The sequence below is a fragment of the Choristoneura fumiferana genome, chromosome 3 (genome assembly GCF_025370935.1).
Source record: "Choristoneura fumiferana chromosome 3, NRCan_CFum_1, whole genome shotgun sequence".
In the NCBI taxonomy this organism is placed as follows: Eukaryota; Metazoa; Arthropoda; class Insecta; order Lepidoptera; family Tortricidae; genus Choristoneura; species Choristoneura fumiferana.
The window spans coordinates 6,786,846-6,799,199 of NC_133474.1; the positions used below are offsets into that span (position 1 = coordinate 6,786,846).

The 12,354-nt window shown below is 33.7% G+C and overlaps 1 protein-coding gene across 2 annotated transcripts in view; it reads left to right on the forward strand.

Annotated features, from left to right (window-relative positions):
• Positions 1–12,354, forward strand: part of LOC141426438 (uncharacterized) — a 50,756-nt gene that overhangs the window by 33,435 nt on the left and 4,967 nt on the right. The gene's annotated exons all lie outside the window — the stretch shown is intronic.

Sequence of the window (12,354 nt, forward strand, 5' to 3'; positions counted from 1 at the left end):
CTCCTATAAGGGTTCCGTATTTGTCGATCAACCTTAAAACTATCGGGAAAAACCCACTGTGTCCTACAGCATTACTTAGATGTGATTTTCGATCTGATCGCTCGATTATACTCGTATGAGTAATATGAGCATAATAATGTTAATACAAAGCTCGATGACCCAAGGTAAAACCAACGACTAACCTTTTAAGGCAATGGTAATTTTACCACTTTGTCTGTGTAATTAACGTTTATTATATGTACTTACAAAAATATTCTGAAATAAATTTTAGTTATTATTTGGTCTAATCATATTTTAAAATATTAAAATTGAACTCAAGTAAGTGGTGTCATGTGTCAACCCATGATAATATATATATTTTTAAGTTAGTACTATGTACATATATAGATACCTACATCATTATAATGTAATTACTTAATTATTTATATTAGTTGACTGTTCAGTTGTAGGTATGATGTCGTTTTGTACAATTTAAACGTGTACAATCGAAAGGATAACTGTCACGGCTTTATAATATTTAGTGGATATTTGAGGTCAATACCCGGGCGTCGAAAATTGACCTCCATGCCTAAGTGTTGCTTCCGTGATAATTTTAACTTGAAGATAATAAATAAAGTGTTTTGTCAGACAGAAATAAAGACAAGTGCCGGATGCATTCATTGAATAACTTATGGATTTTGTCAGATTTATAAACTTCACATTAGCGGCAATGTAAGCCCATGTAGGTAAATACTGACAAGAAAGAAATAAGCAGTTTCGTTTTTTTTTTGGAAAATTAATGGCTATTCAATCAAGTAAATTATAGTTTCCAATGTTTGTTTTTCTTTTACGGTTTTTCATCAAACTGAACCTTACGTTGTAAATTTCCTTAGGTTTATAAATGTTAATATATAAAAACCGGCCAAGAGCGTGTCGGACACGCCCAAAATAGGGTTCCGTAAACATTACGAAAAAATAAGTAATATTTTTCTAAAGATTTCGTATTTTATACGGAATCTTCCAAGTTTAGGTATATTTCATACCTTAGGCTGCTATTTAAGAGTAAAACTACGAATAATTCTCAAGCAAACTTAGCAGTTATAGTTTTCCTTGAAAGTTTGATATACTACCATCCTGAATTTTTTCAAATTTTTCCACCCACCGGTTTATATTTTAGAGGGTCGATATTAATGAATATTTGCACTTTAAAATTGAATATTTCGCAAAAAATCACTGAATCGAAAAACCGTCTTAGCACACTTCTAATAGTTTTAAAAGACCTATCCAACGATACCCCACACTTATAGGGTTGGATGAGAAAAAAAAACACCCCCACTTTACGTGTATGGGAGGTAGCCTAAAAAAAAAAACCTTTTTTTACATTTTTATTGTACCATTTTCTCGACATAGTTTACATATATATCCGTGCAAAATTACAGCATTCTAGCATTGATAGTCCCTGAGCAAAGCCGCGGCCGGACGGACAGACAGACAGACAGACATGGCGAAACTATAAGGGTTCCGTTTTTGCCATTTTGGCTCGGGAACCCTAAAAATAAATCCCTATTTCCCTTGGTCACGGCATCACGTTGATCGGCTGGCCGATTTCGCTTATTCTTTTTTTGTTATATTTGCTATTGTCAGGAGAAGGTTCTTATTTTATAAAAGAAGATTTAGAAAATTAAAAAAAAAACTACACGGGGGCGAAGCCGCGGGCACCAGCTAGTAAATAAATAAATGTCATCTTGAAGTGTTTTTGAATTTAAGTGAGTTTCGTAAAAACTACATTTATCCGTTTTCTATTTGTTGCCGTGTACACGACAACTCTTTAGCGTTGGTCACTTAATGACTAATTTATCTATCCATCCAATAAGAGACTGTAACTTAATGATTTGTAATGCAGGTTGCCATCATGAATTCTCATCGCATTTGGAAATAGCTGTACAGCAATAATCGCGGCCATTATGTTATTATTTACAATTACAAACAACTATCGCTGAGTGTGTGAGGTTATATCGAAAAGTCACGTAGCGAGTGTACCGAACAAAGACGAGATAATAATATTGACTATTGACACTTAACGAGGCGATTAAATGTAGGTAGCTATCCTTTTACTTAGGATTTAGAGTGAATATAGAGGTGATACTGATCTCGTGGTATTTTCATGGGTAGACAAAATATTTTTTTGGAGAAAAAGGTAGTGAATCCTTGAATACCTTTCCTCCTTGGTTTCAATCCCAAATCTTCTTTACAAACAAAGTCGTTTACTGCCATTCTGCATTTCTCCGCATTTCATTTCTGCATTTGGCCCTCTGTTATATACTTATGTAGGTAGGTACGCTTAGATTTTTTTAAACAATGCAACAGCTTAAAGTGCTGTTTTCATTAATATTTAGAGCATAATTTCAATGACTTGTAATCATCATCGTCATATATTTAAGAGCCTAGCTCTTGTCGGTGGAGTAGTCGCCGTTCTGTACCCTCTCTGCCAAAGCTTTGAGCTCTATCAGGATATAAACGCCCAAGATAGGGTTCCGTAGCCATTACAAAAAAAAAATCGAAGGATTTCGTATTGTGGACGGAATCTTCCAAGTTTACATATATTTTATACCTTAGGCAGCTATTTACTCTTAAACTACTACTAATTCTCAAGCAATCTTATTCGTTTTAATTTTCCTTGTAAATTTGATATACTTACTATCATCCTGAATTTTTTCAAATTTTTCCACCCAACAGTAGATTTTAAAGGGGGGGGGGCGGTAGATTTTAAAATTTGCACTTTCAAGTATATTTCGCAGACAGATCACTGAATCGAAAAATCGTTAAGGCCCCCAATGGTTTTAAGTACCTATCAAACAATCCTCCACACTACCCCAAAAAGAAGAAACATACACTGACAAGCACTAGCTTGAGCCATGGCTTAAAACAAATGCTTTGAATGGAACTGTGTTAGGATAAATCATTTATAATAATTACAGCCTTCACTTTACTAAAAGTACCTACTTAGTTCTTGTTGTTAGTTAATAGTTAATATACAGCTTGTTTACAATTAAAGTGGGATATTCGCAAATTATGCTTACCTAGTGGTTAAGATTGAAGTTACAGGCTCATGACTTTTAATAGAACCCGTCTTGTATACGTTGATAAGGTGGTGTACACAATGGCTTACATTGAGTAATTAGAAAAGACGGGCAATACGTAGCTCGTAGCAGTTGAAATGGAACTAGCTAGAAATGAAGAAACACGTATTCTTCTTTTCAAAACAGTATAATACATTGTTTTTTTAAATGTATTCATATTTTAAATTTTTGATTATGAGTCCAACATTTATTTCTGAACTACAAACTCACATCTTTTAATAAATTCCTAATGTGGTACACCAACCTTTCGTATGACCTATTTGGTTGCTTGCACATCACCATTTTATTGTTAATGATGCAACTGTTGGAATATAACGGCATGTTATCGGGCAGTTAACCTATCCATAAGATTATAACCAGTTAAGTACATGGCACCAGCTCCACTTTCGTATTAAAAATAATGAATCAGAAAACTGGTAGCGAATTAAATATTCATGATTTTCAAGTTGAGTAACTTTATGATGCAGTTCCATAAAAACGATTTTAATCAAGGTATGATAAACTGAGAGAATTTCCCGATGTTTATAATTTACTACAATATTCATATATGATATAAGTACTGTCAAGTGGAAGGAGTTAAAAGACATTAGACGATAAATATCAGTTGAAATCTCCTCTATATCATAAAACTTGTATAAACAAACAGTCACTAATGGTGCTCCCACACTGGTGTTATAAACTGTTGTATAACGTTAAAAAATATTTCTTGTACCTATAAACATTGTAACAAATGTTATATTGTTATCATGTTATATAACTTTTAAAATGTTATACAACAAATTAAAACCTCTAATTTGTTCTAAGGTATTATATAATTTCTATACCAATGTGGGAGCGCCAAGCGTTAAAAACATCTTGTTAGTTGTAACAAAAGTTATAAAGTGTTAGACAATATTATCGTGTTTTATAACGTTATATAAAAATTTACCCTCCTGGGACCTAACTTTTTTAACAGACTTTTTTACTTGCGCCCTAGACGTGGTTCACCAGCTTTGTTAATTGGACAAAACCATTAATCGTAGGAACAAAACCAGTTGTGCTACCGACCTGAAGTTACGCCGATCGCTTTTTGTTCGTTATTATGAATTTGCAAGTGTGTACTACACCTTAAATTTATGACTAAAATGATTAATATACTCTATGATTACTACAGATCGAGCAGTTAAATATTGCTCCACATAACGCGGCAAAAAACCTAATAAACATCGTATAGGTACCGAGTAGATACACACATATCCAGTTCATTAAATAGGTTTTAATAGGCGATTGAACATGGACAAAAAATACCTACCACTATGTTCATGTCCTTACTGTTCTTAAATTTTATTCTATTACTCATAAAATAGTCCTTTCCTATTTTCTTGTCCTATACTCGTAATAAGAACTTTAACAGGTAAGGTACAAACCTTAGTAGCGCTCATCTACAAATCGAGTGACAGTGTACTAAAATGATTTCTAAATGATGACCAGAAGCTGCATTACCGCGTGGGCGCTCGCAATTGCATTCACCATGTCTTCCTCATGCTATGCTATTTGACAATATGGCCTCAGAAGTCGAAAATATTAATAAATCACTGACCTCCGATTAAAAAATATCGTAATACTTATAGCTCAAAAGAAATATATATTTAAATGCTTTCGTCTGCTTTATAGTTATTTAAAGTACCTAACCTAAGTCATATATTGTTGACAGACGTCACCGACATCAAAGGATTTCTACAAAACAGGAATATAATGAATCACAAATATTTCCTGAATACTTTTACGTCTTCAACAATGTATTGACGTGATCTAGCTAATGATTCCTTCTAGGGATTCCCAAGTCACTAAAGAATAATAAATAACAACCGTGGTTGTTATTAGAGGTCCTAGCTTTTGCCTGCGGTTTCGCCCGCGTGGAATTCGGTTATCGCGCGCTGTTCCCTCGGGAACTGTGCATTTTTCCCGAATAAAAAGTAGCCTATGTCACTCTCTGGCCCATTAACTATCTCTCAAAAATCGCGTCGATCCGTCGCTCTATTTCGACGTGAAAAACGGACAAACATACAATAAAAAATAAAAATAAAATAAAAATAGTTTATTCATTAACTTAACACATACCTAACACAAAATCTGAGTTGGTGCCACTTTTTAAGCATTAATATGCTTGTGTTAAGATACACCGCTCCTCAACAAACTGTATAATTTTAGGTGTACAGGTACTTTAAAGACATTGATATTAATATTTACTTAACTTATACAAACACACACACACACTTTCGCATTTATAATATTACGTATGGATAATTTATTTTAGCCTATTGTATTTCCTTGATTAGTATAAATCAAAATAAATAAAGTTTTGTTATTTTACGCTCGTGGTTTGAAATACATAGGTACATCTTAATTACATTAAATCGTTAATTATAATTCAGTGTATTGTGTTAATTGTACAATACTTGCTTCTTTGACAAAAGTCGACTTCTACACATAATATGTCAATATTTATATAATGTTTTAACAGTTATCGTCAAGTTAACATTTCTAACCATTTCCACATAAATTTCCTGTTCTTGACTTTGCAGGAGAATAAACAATAATATCTACTTACTGGATTTAAACTACATTTAAACAGTATAAAAATTCTCATCAATCTGAGTCCAATAAATCGAATGGACGGGGTCCTTTCCAAAAAAACTTAAATTTAAACTATTTACATTTTGGGGAATGAGTAAGTACTTAAGGACAACGGGATGTACATCTGAACTCCTATGTTTCCTCATCATAATCAAGAGAAAAAACCATTCGAGTTGTGCCGGAAAATATGCCACGAAGCTGATGTAGGTAACCAATGACAATTGCACTGTATGGACATGGAGTACAAACATACATACATATAAAAACTTTTCATTCAATTCAAATGTATTCAGATAAAAACACAAAAGTATTTTTAATTTCAATTTACCGGTGAATATCCAGTGGCCTATATTTTCTTTTGACTAGTATATAAATAATTATCACAAATTAATTTAATTATTATTAAAAATGCATCTGCATAAAAATTGTGTACCAGTAATGATATTATCAGTGCTAAATTTTAATATGAGATGGAAAAAAAATGATTTTTTACAACCGAAAATTTCGGTCAAACAGTTCGATTGTAGGTACTTACAGACGAACAAACTGATTCAGGTACCAGTGTGAAACCTTTTAATAATCAATTTCACTATGATTTCCTTGACACAAGTATAGGATGTCAACATGACATTATTAGCACAAAGGTACCTGCACCAAATTTTCTGCTAACATTCGTTTTATGACGCGACGAATGTCTAGCGACGAACATTTCAACTAAACATCAGCGTGTTTAATCTATGGGCGTGATAAAATATATGTTAACCGCCTCATAAACCGATGACACACATGATTATTGTATCTTAAAGCTTAAGGCTTATAGAGAATACTCGATTATTATGCGCCCACGCAACGCAGTGGGGAATAAGTATCTTTACTATTTTCTATTTGACTATTATTCTGAGATAATTTTAAAATTATAACTTTGAATGGCTTGGGAAGATGGGATATATATATATATATATATATATATATATATATATAGATAAAGTCATTAGAATAAATGAAGATACGATCAGCAATAAAATTGAATTATTAAACGTGAGTGTACTAAACCATTATTTCCACATTTTTGCATCAGAGAAGATAATTTATATCTGATCAAAGGAGAAAGTGTTTCTTACTTTTTTACGCATCCATTTAAAAAATAATAAGTTCCAACTTCAGATTTGACAATACCTACAACACATGTATACGAGTACCTTTAAATTTAACTCCTTTATCCATAAAAATGTTATAAATATGCTAAAACAAGTTGCTTCAATAGATTCTAGTAAGACTCTATCCCCCACTAATTATAAACAGTTACCACTAAATGTTAAGTATTTATCTATAATTATTGTTTGTGACTAGCTATAAAACAAACGAATGTTAAATTAACAGACGCCTAACGAGTGTTTATAAAGGAGGAGTTAAAGGTCTAACTTTGACAAAACGCGCCGTTTAATCTAGTCTTAAAAAATATGCTACAGGATTGGGTTTCGATACGGGCGCATAAAGCTCTATTATATGTGTTACAACAGCTGCTCAAGAAAACCATCACATATTTCTCGTTTTTCGTAATTGAATACCGAACTTTATTACCCAACGAGCCCAGTAGTTATCGGCAATATTAATAAGGATTTATGTACCCTCAGTAATGATTTATTACTACTAACCTGTCTGCGTCGGTAAACTTATCGCGAGTGTACGGTTTGTATTCTTATTAAATAACTAGCTTTTACCCGCGGCTTCGCACGCGTATACTATTCGATGTGGTAGCTGCAATTGAAATTTTCGGGATTTTACAAAATTCCCCTGGAAATTTCCAATATTTATATCGTGGTCTTCATTGTGGTTGTGTAGTGAATAACTGTACAAAATTCAAGACTCTAAACCCAGTGCTGAAGTTTAAAAAAATTTCCCTATCCAAATTCAAATGCAAAATTCAAATTCAAATCATTTATTCAGTAAATAGGCCGCAATGGGCACTTTTACACGTAATTTTTTATACTAACAGCGCTTTCGGAAAGACCATCATTGCCAAGAAGAATACGCCGCAAGAAACTTGGCAGAAAGTCATTTTTTCAAAATAAAATAATTACAAATAAATGTTAAAAACTACAGTATACAATTAAAGAAAAAAATACGAAATAATAATAATAATAATAATACAGGGATGTATGGGGTCCCTTAGTTACAAAACTATACCGTGGGAATATCGGGATAAAAAGTAGCGTATTTATGTGTTATTCCAGACATACGGCTACCTACATCCAAATTTCATGCCTCTAAGCCTAGCGGTTGTTATTTCGACATTTTATTCCTAGGTATCCCGTGGTAATATCGGGTCAAAAAGTCGTCTATGTGTTTTTCTAGACATCCAGCTTCCTACATACCAAATTTCATGACTCTAAGCTCAGCGGTTAATATTTCAAGATTTTATCCCTTTCCCGTGGGAATATCGGGGTAAAAAATAGATTATGTGTTATTCCAGAGGTCCAGCTACCTACATACCAAATTTCATGGCTCTAAACCCAGTGGTTGTTATTTCGAGATTTTGTCCCTAGGTATCCCGTGGGAATATCGAGTCAAAAAGTCCCTTACGTGTTATTCTAGACGTCCAGTTACCTACATACCAAATTTTATGACTCTAGGCCCAGCGGTTATTATTTCAAGATTTTATCCCTATCCCGGGGGAATATCAGGATAAAAAGTAGCCTATGTGTTATTCCAGAGGTCCAGCTACCTACATACTAAATTTCATGGCTCTAAGCCCTGCGGTTGTTATTTCAAGATTTTATCCCTAGGTATCCCGTGGGAATATCGGGTAAAAAAAGTCACCTATCTGTTATTCCAAACGTCCAACTACCTACATACCAAATTTCATGACTCTAAGCCCAGAGGCTGTTATTTCGAGATTTTATCCCTATCCCGTGGGAATACCGGGATAAAAAGTATCCTATGTTTTAATTCAGGTTATAAACTAACTTTTCGCCAAATTTCATCCAAATCCGTCTAGCCGTTTCAGCGTGAAGAAGTAACAAACATACTCACTCACTCACTCACATACTCACAAACTTTCACATTTATAATATTAGTAGGATAGTAGGATTAGTAGGATTGGCTATCAAAGGGGCAGTGAAATATTAAAGACCGTGATCCTTGAGGTGAGGAATGCGATTTTTTTATCGAAAATACAAACTGAGATATAGATGCACAAAAAAACCAGAAAAAGAGACCAGCACTGGGAATCGAACCCAGGTCCTCAGCATTCCGTGCTGCGTGCTTTAACCTGTTTTGCAGTTTGGCGAAGTATTTGTCATAAATTTAATGTATTTCTTTTGTTGAGATAAATAAAAAAAAAAAAAAAAAAAAAAAAAAAAAAACCCCTACACCACTGCTGGACAGGAATCTAAACACGATTTTTTTCTTTTCTATGCATCCATGTCTCAGTTTGTATTTTCGATATGGTTTCACGGGATACCCGTAAAAGTAACAAATTTGGAGTTGAAATAAAAAAATACAAAAAGACTCCAAAAAACCAATCACGATTTTTCTAATTCTTAAAAGTTAACATATTATTTTGTTTTCATTTTATTCAACTCACATTCAACTTTTGTCCTTCAGGGTAATTATTACAATAATATGGACGAGGTAATTAGCAGAGTATTGTCCTGTTCGATAGTTTACAGCTTAAATCAACTTCGGTCCAAATGATTTATGACTGAAAATTACTAGTGTAAAGAGGTGCAAATTGACCGCATTTTGTATAAATTGATCGTGACTGACTCAATAAGGTCAGCGATTATTGAATTACCCGCTGGTAATTAAGTCGGCTAATTCCATAGAAAACAAATGCAGTTCGATTCAAGTGATTGAGTGAAATAACAATGATTGACGAGTCAATGTTTTTTTTTTTATATACAGTCAAAAGCATAAATAGTTTTTTATTGGGCTGTATTGCTAGACATGAAACATATAAGTATCATTCAGGCCATGACATGAGGTATGATTATTCTATGCGCCTTTTTAGACTCATGTACAACGCAGACGTGCGACTCACCAGTAGCGTAGGGCTGCAACAATTCGTTTTCAATCAGTTGCCTAATTTTTTTGTGTGTTTTCTTTATCTTTTATCTCACCTGAATGTGTGTGTTCTGTTATATGTGTTGTATTGTTATGGTTGTGTAAGTATAACTACTGAACAGTTACGCTCACGCTTCTCTCACTCTACTCCTACCTAACGAAAATATTCACTCTACGCTACTGGTACACACCGTTGTTATTAATTTGATGAACTTAAATAACATGATTTATGTACCTGTTGAGAATAACATAAAGACGATGCTAACTAAAAACGTTTATTTAGCGCAGCAAATAAATAACATCATCCAACAATGGCTTGAGTCATAACGTCATTCTAAAGCTATTTGCCGATACGTGGCATGCGAAATTGATTGCAAATGAAAATATCGGAACGAATAATATACCTAACTACATATAATTTATAGTTTTGCGCATATTTATAGGTAAGCGTAGCGTCAGATATTTCTGTGGTAAAGCCGAAGTAAAGATCGCCCACATCCTTCATAAATAATTCGTGTCCTGTTGTCGTATTTTGTCAATATTGGGCAAGCCGGTGGGAATGGGGTTCTATGGACGCTTCGCCACTGGTACCTATACATACAGAGCTGTACAATCTTCTTACCGACACGTTGAAATGAGTTTGTAAAACTTTAAAGTTCAGTAAAAAATCTTAAATAGATCTTCAATGACTCTGTCGTAAATAAACACTGACTTAGTTTGTAGGTACTCAATTAGGTACAGTCGAACAAAATGAATCATGACCCAGTGTAGAACCTTTGCGTTACTAATGTCATGTTGTCATCTCATACTTTTGTCAAGAAAATCTTAGTGAAATTTATTATTAAAAGGTTCCATCCTGGGTCATAATTTAATTTGTTCGACCGTAGGTACATGTACGATACTATCTACTCGTGTATATTATTATAAATTCAAAATTCAAAATAATAAGAATGTTAGATCTTTTAAATCTTCTAGTCGCTAGTTGTGGTTTTTAACGATTAAACTATTAGTCTACTTAAAAACATACGATTTACAAATAAATTTTGGTAGCAGTTGTAAAAACGGTATAAAAACAAGAATACATGCTCCAGCAACCATTTGCTTTTCCTTAAAACTCTTTCAAGGAAATGCACAAAAGAATTTAATGTTATGTTTAGTTGTTTGTATCTAACTTTCCGAGTAATGCGCTTGTGGTTTCTGCGTCGGGCTTTGTCATTAGTCTGCATTACGTTGACCTCATCTAACCCTATTAAAATTCGACGGACTGGTGATAAATAACCTACTTTAGTTCTTAAGAATTACCTAAACTAACGACTAAAACTTGTTTATTTTAATCGTAGATTCAATCAATATAAAGGATTTTCGGTCAGTAAATTTATAGAAATAAGTGAAATAAGAAATGGTTGCTCTTTCGCGTCACACGTCACAAAGAACAGTCCAACTTGACCAAGATTAAATATTGCACTATACGCGCCAACGATGATGGCGATATTTTTCATAGAGAAATATAATTACTCGTATTTATCGTATGTACTCTTTTTTTGTGCAAAAGAAAAGAAATAAACACAGTTGACAAACTTTGAAATTGAAAGACATGTACATAATGTACAAAGGCGAACTTATCTCTTTAAGGGTCTCTACCATTCTGTCAGTCAGTTGTACTATTTTGTAGTGCTAGAGCGATGAAGCTTTCATCCGTTGCCGTCCTAAAATAACTTTTCGTTATAATAATTATAACAGACATAATGACCTACTTGCAATGGAATACTATTTTAACATGAACAAAACAATCACTTCGCAACAACGAAATCAGATACCCAATTGGAATCATTACAAATACTGAAACCTTACAACACCAAATCGCTCTATCGATATAACTTTAACTTTCGGCTTCTTGAAACATGATCGAAACACTGACACAGTTAATTGAACTGGGATCTTGTGGTGCAGAGGAATAGAGATCTACTTACAACAGCTGAGACTGAGAGTCGTATCTGCCACTTGATGCACATTACATTAGTGTTCGCGATAAAAGGTCACGCGCAGGATGTCTTATAAAGGAATGTCTGTCCCGTTTGCGGGCCGATTATTCCCGAGCTAGCGCGTAACGAGCCGGAGATGTGCGTTTGTTACAAACATATTTTAGGACGTGCTAGTATTAAACATTCGAGGGAATATACAGTTTAGATCTTATTCTTTTTTTAGCACAGGATAGGTACAGTTGATTGAACTTGTTTTAGGACTCCGTAATTCAGTAGGCAAAAACGGAACCCTTGTAGAATAATTTTGCTGTCTATCTCTCTTGCTGTCCGTTGGTCCGTCTGCCAAAACCCTTTTCTCGGGAACACATAGCGGTATCAAGCTGAAATTAATATTAAATACGCAGGACTGCTACCCCTTGGCGCAGTGAAAAAATCAAACTTCCAGGTCAATGCAATGAAGAAACTATGTAAAGCATTTTTTTGTATGGAACAGTATTCAAAATTTAATTACTATAAAAAAAATTATAGAAAAAAAAACATTTAACTTTTTATCCGAAAACTAAGAAAATAAT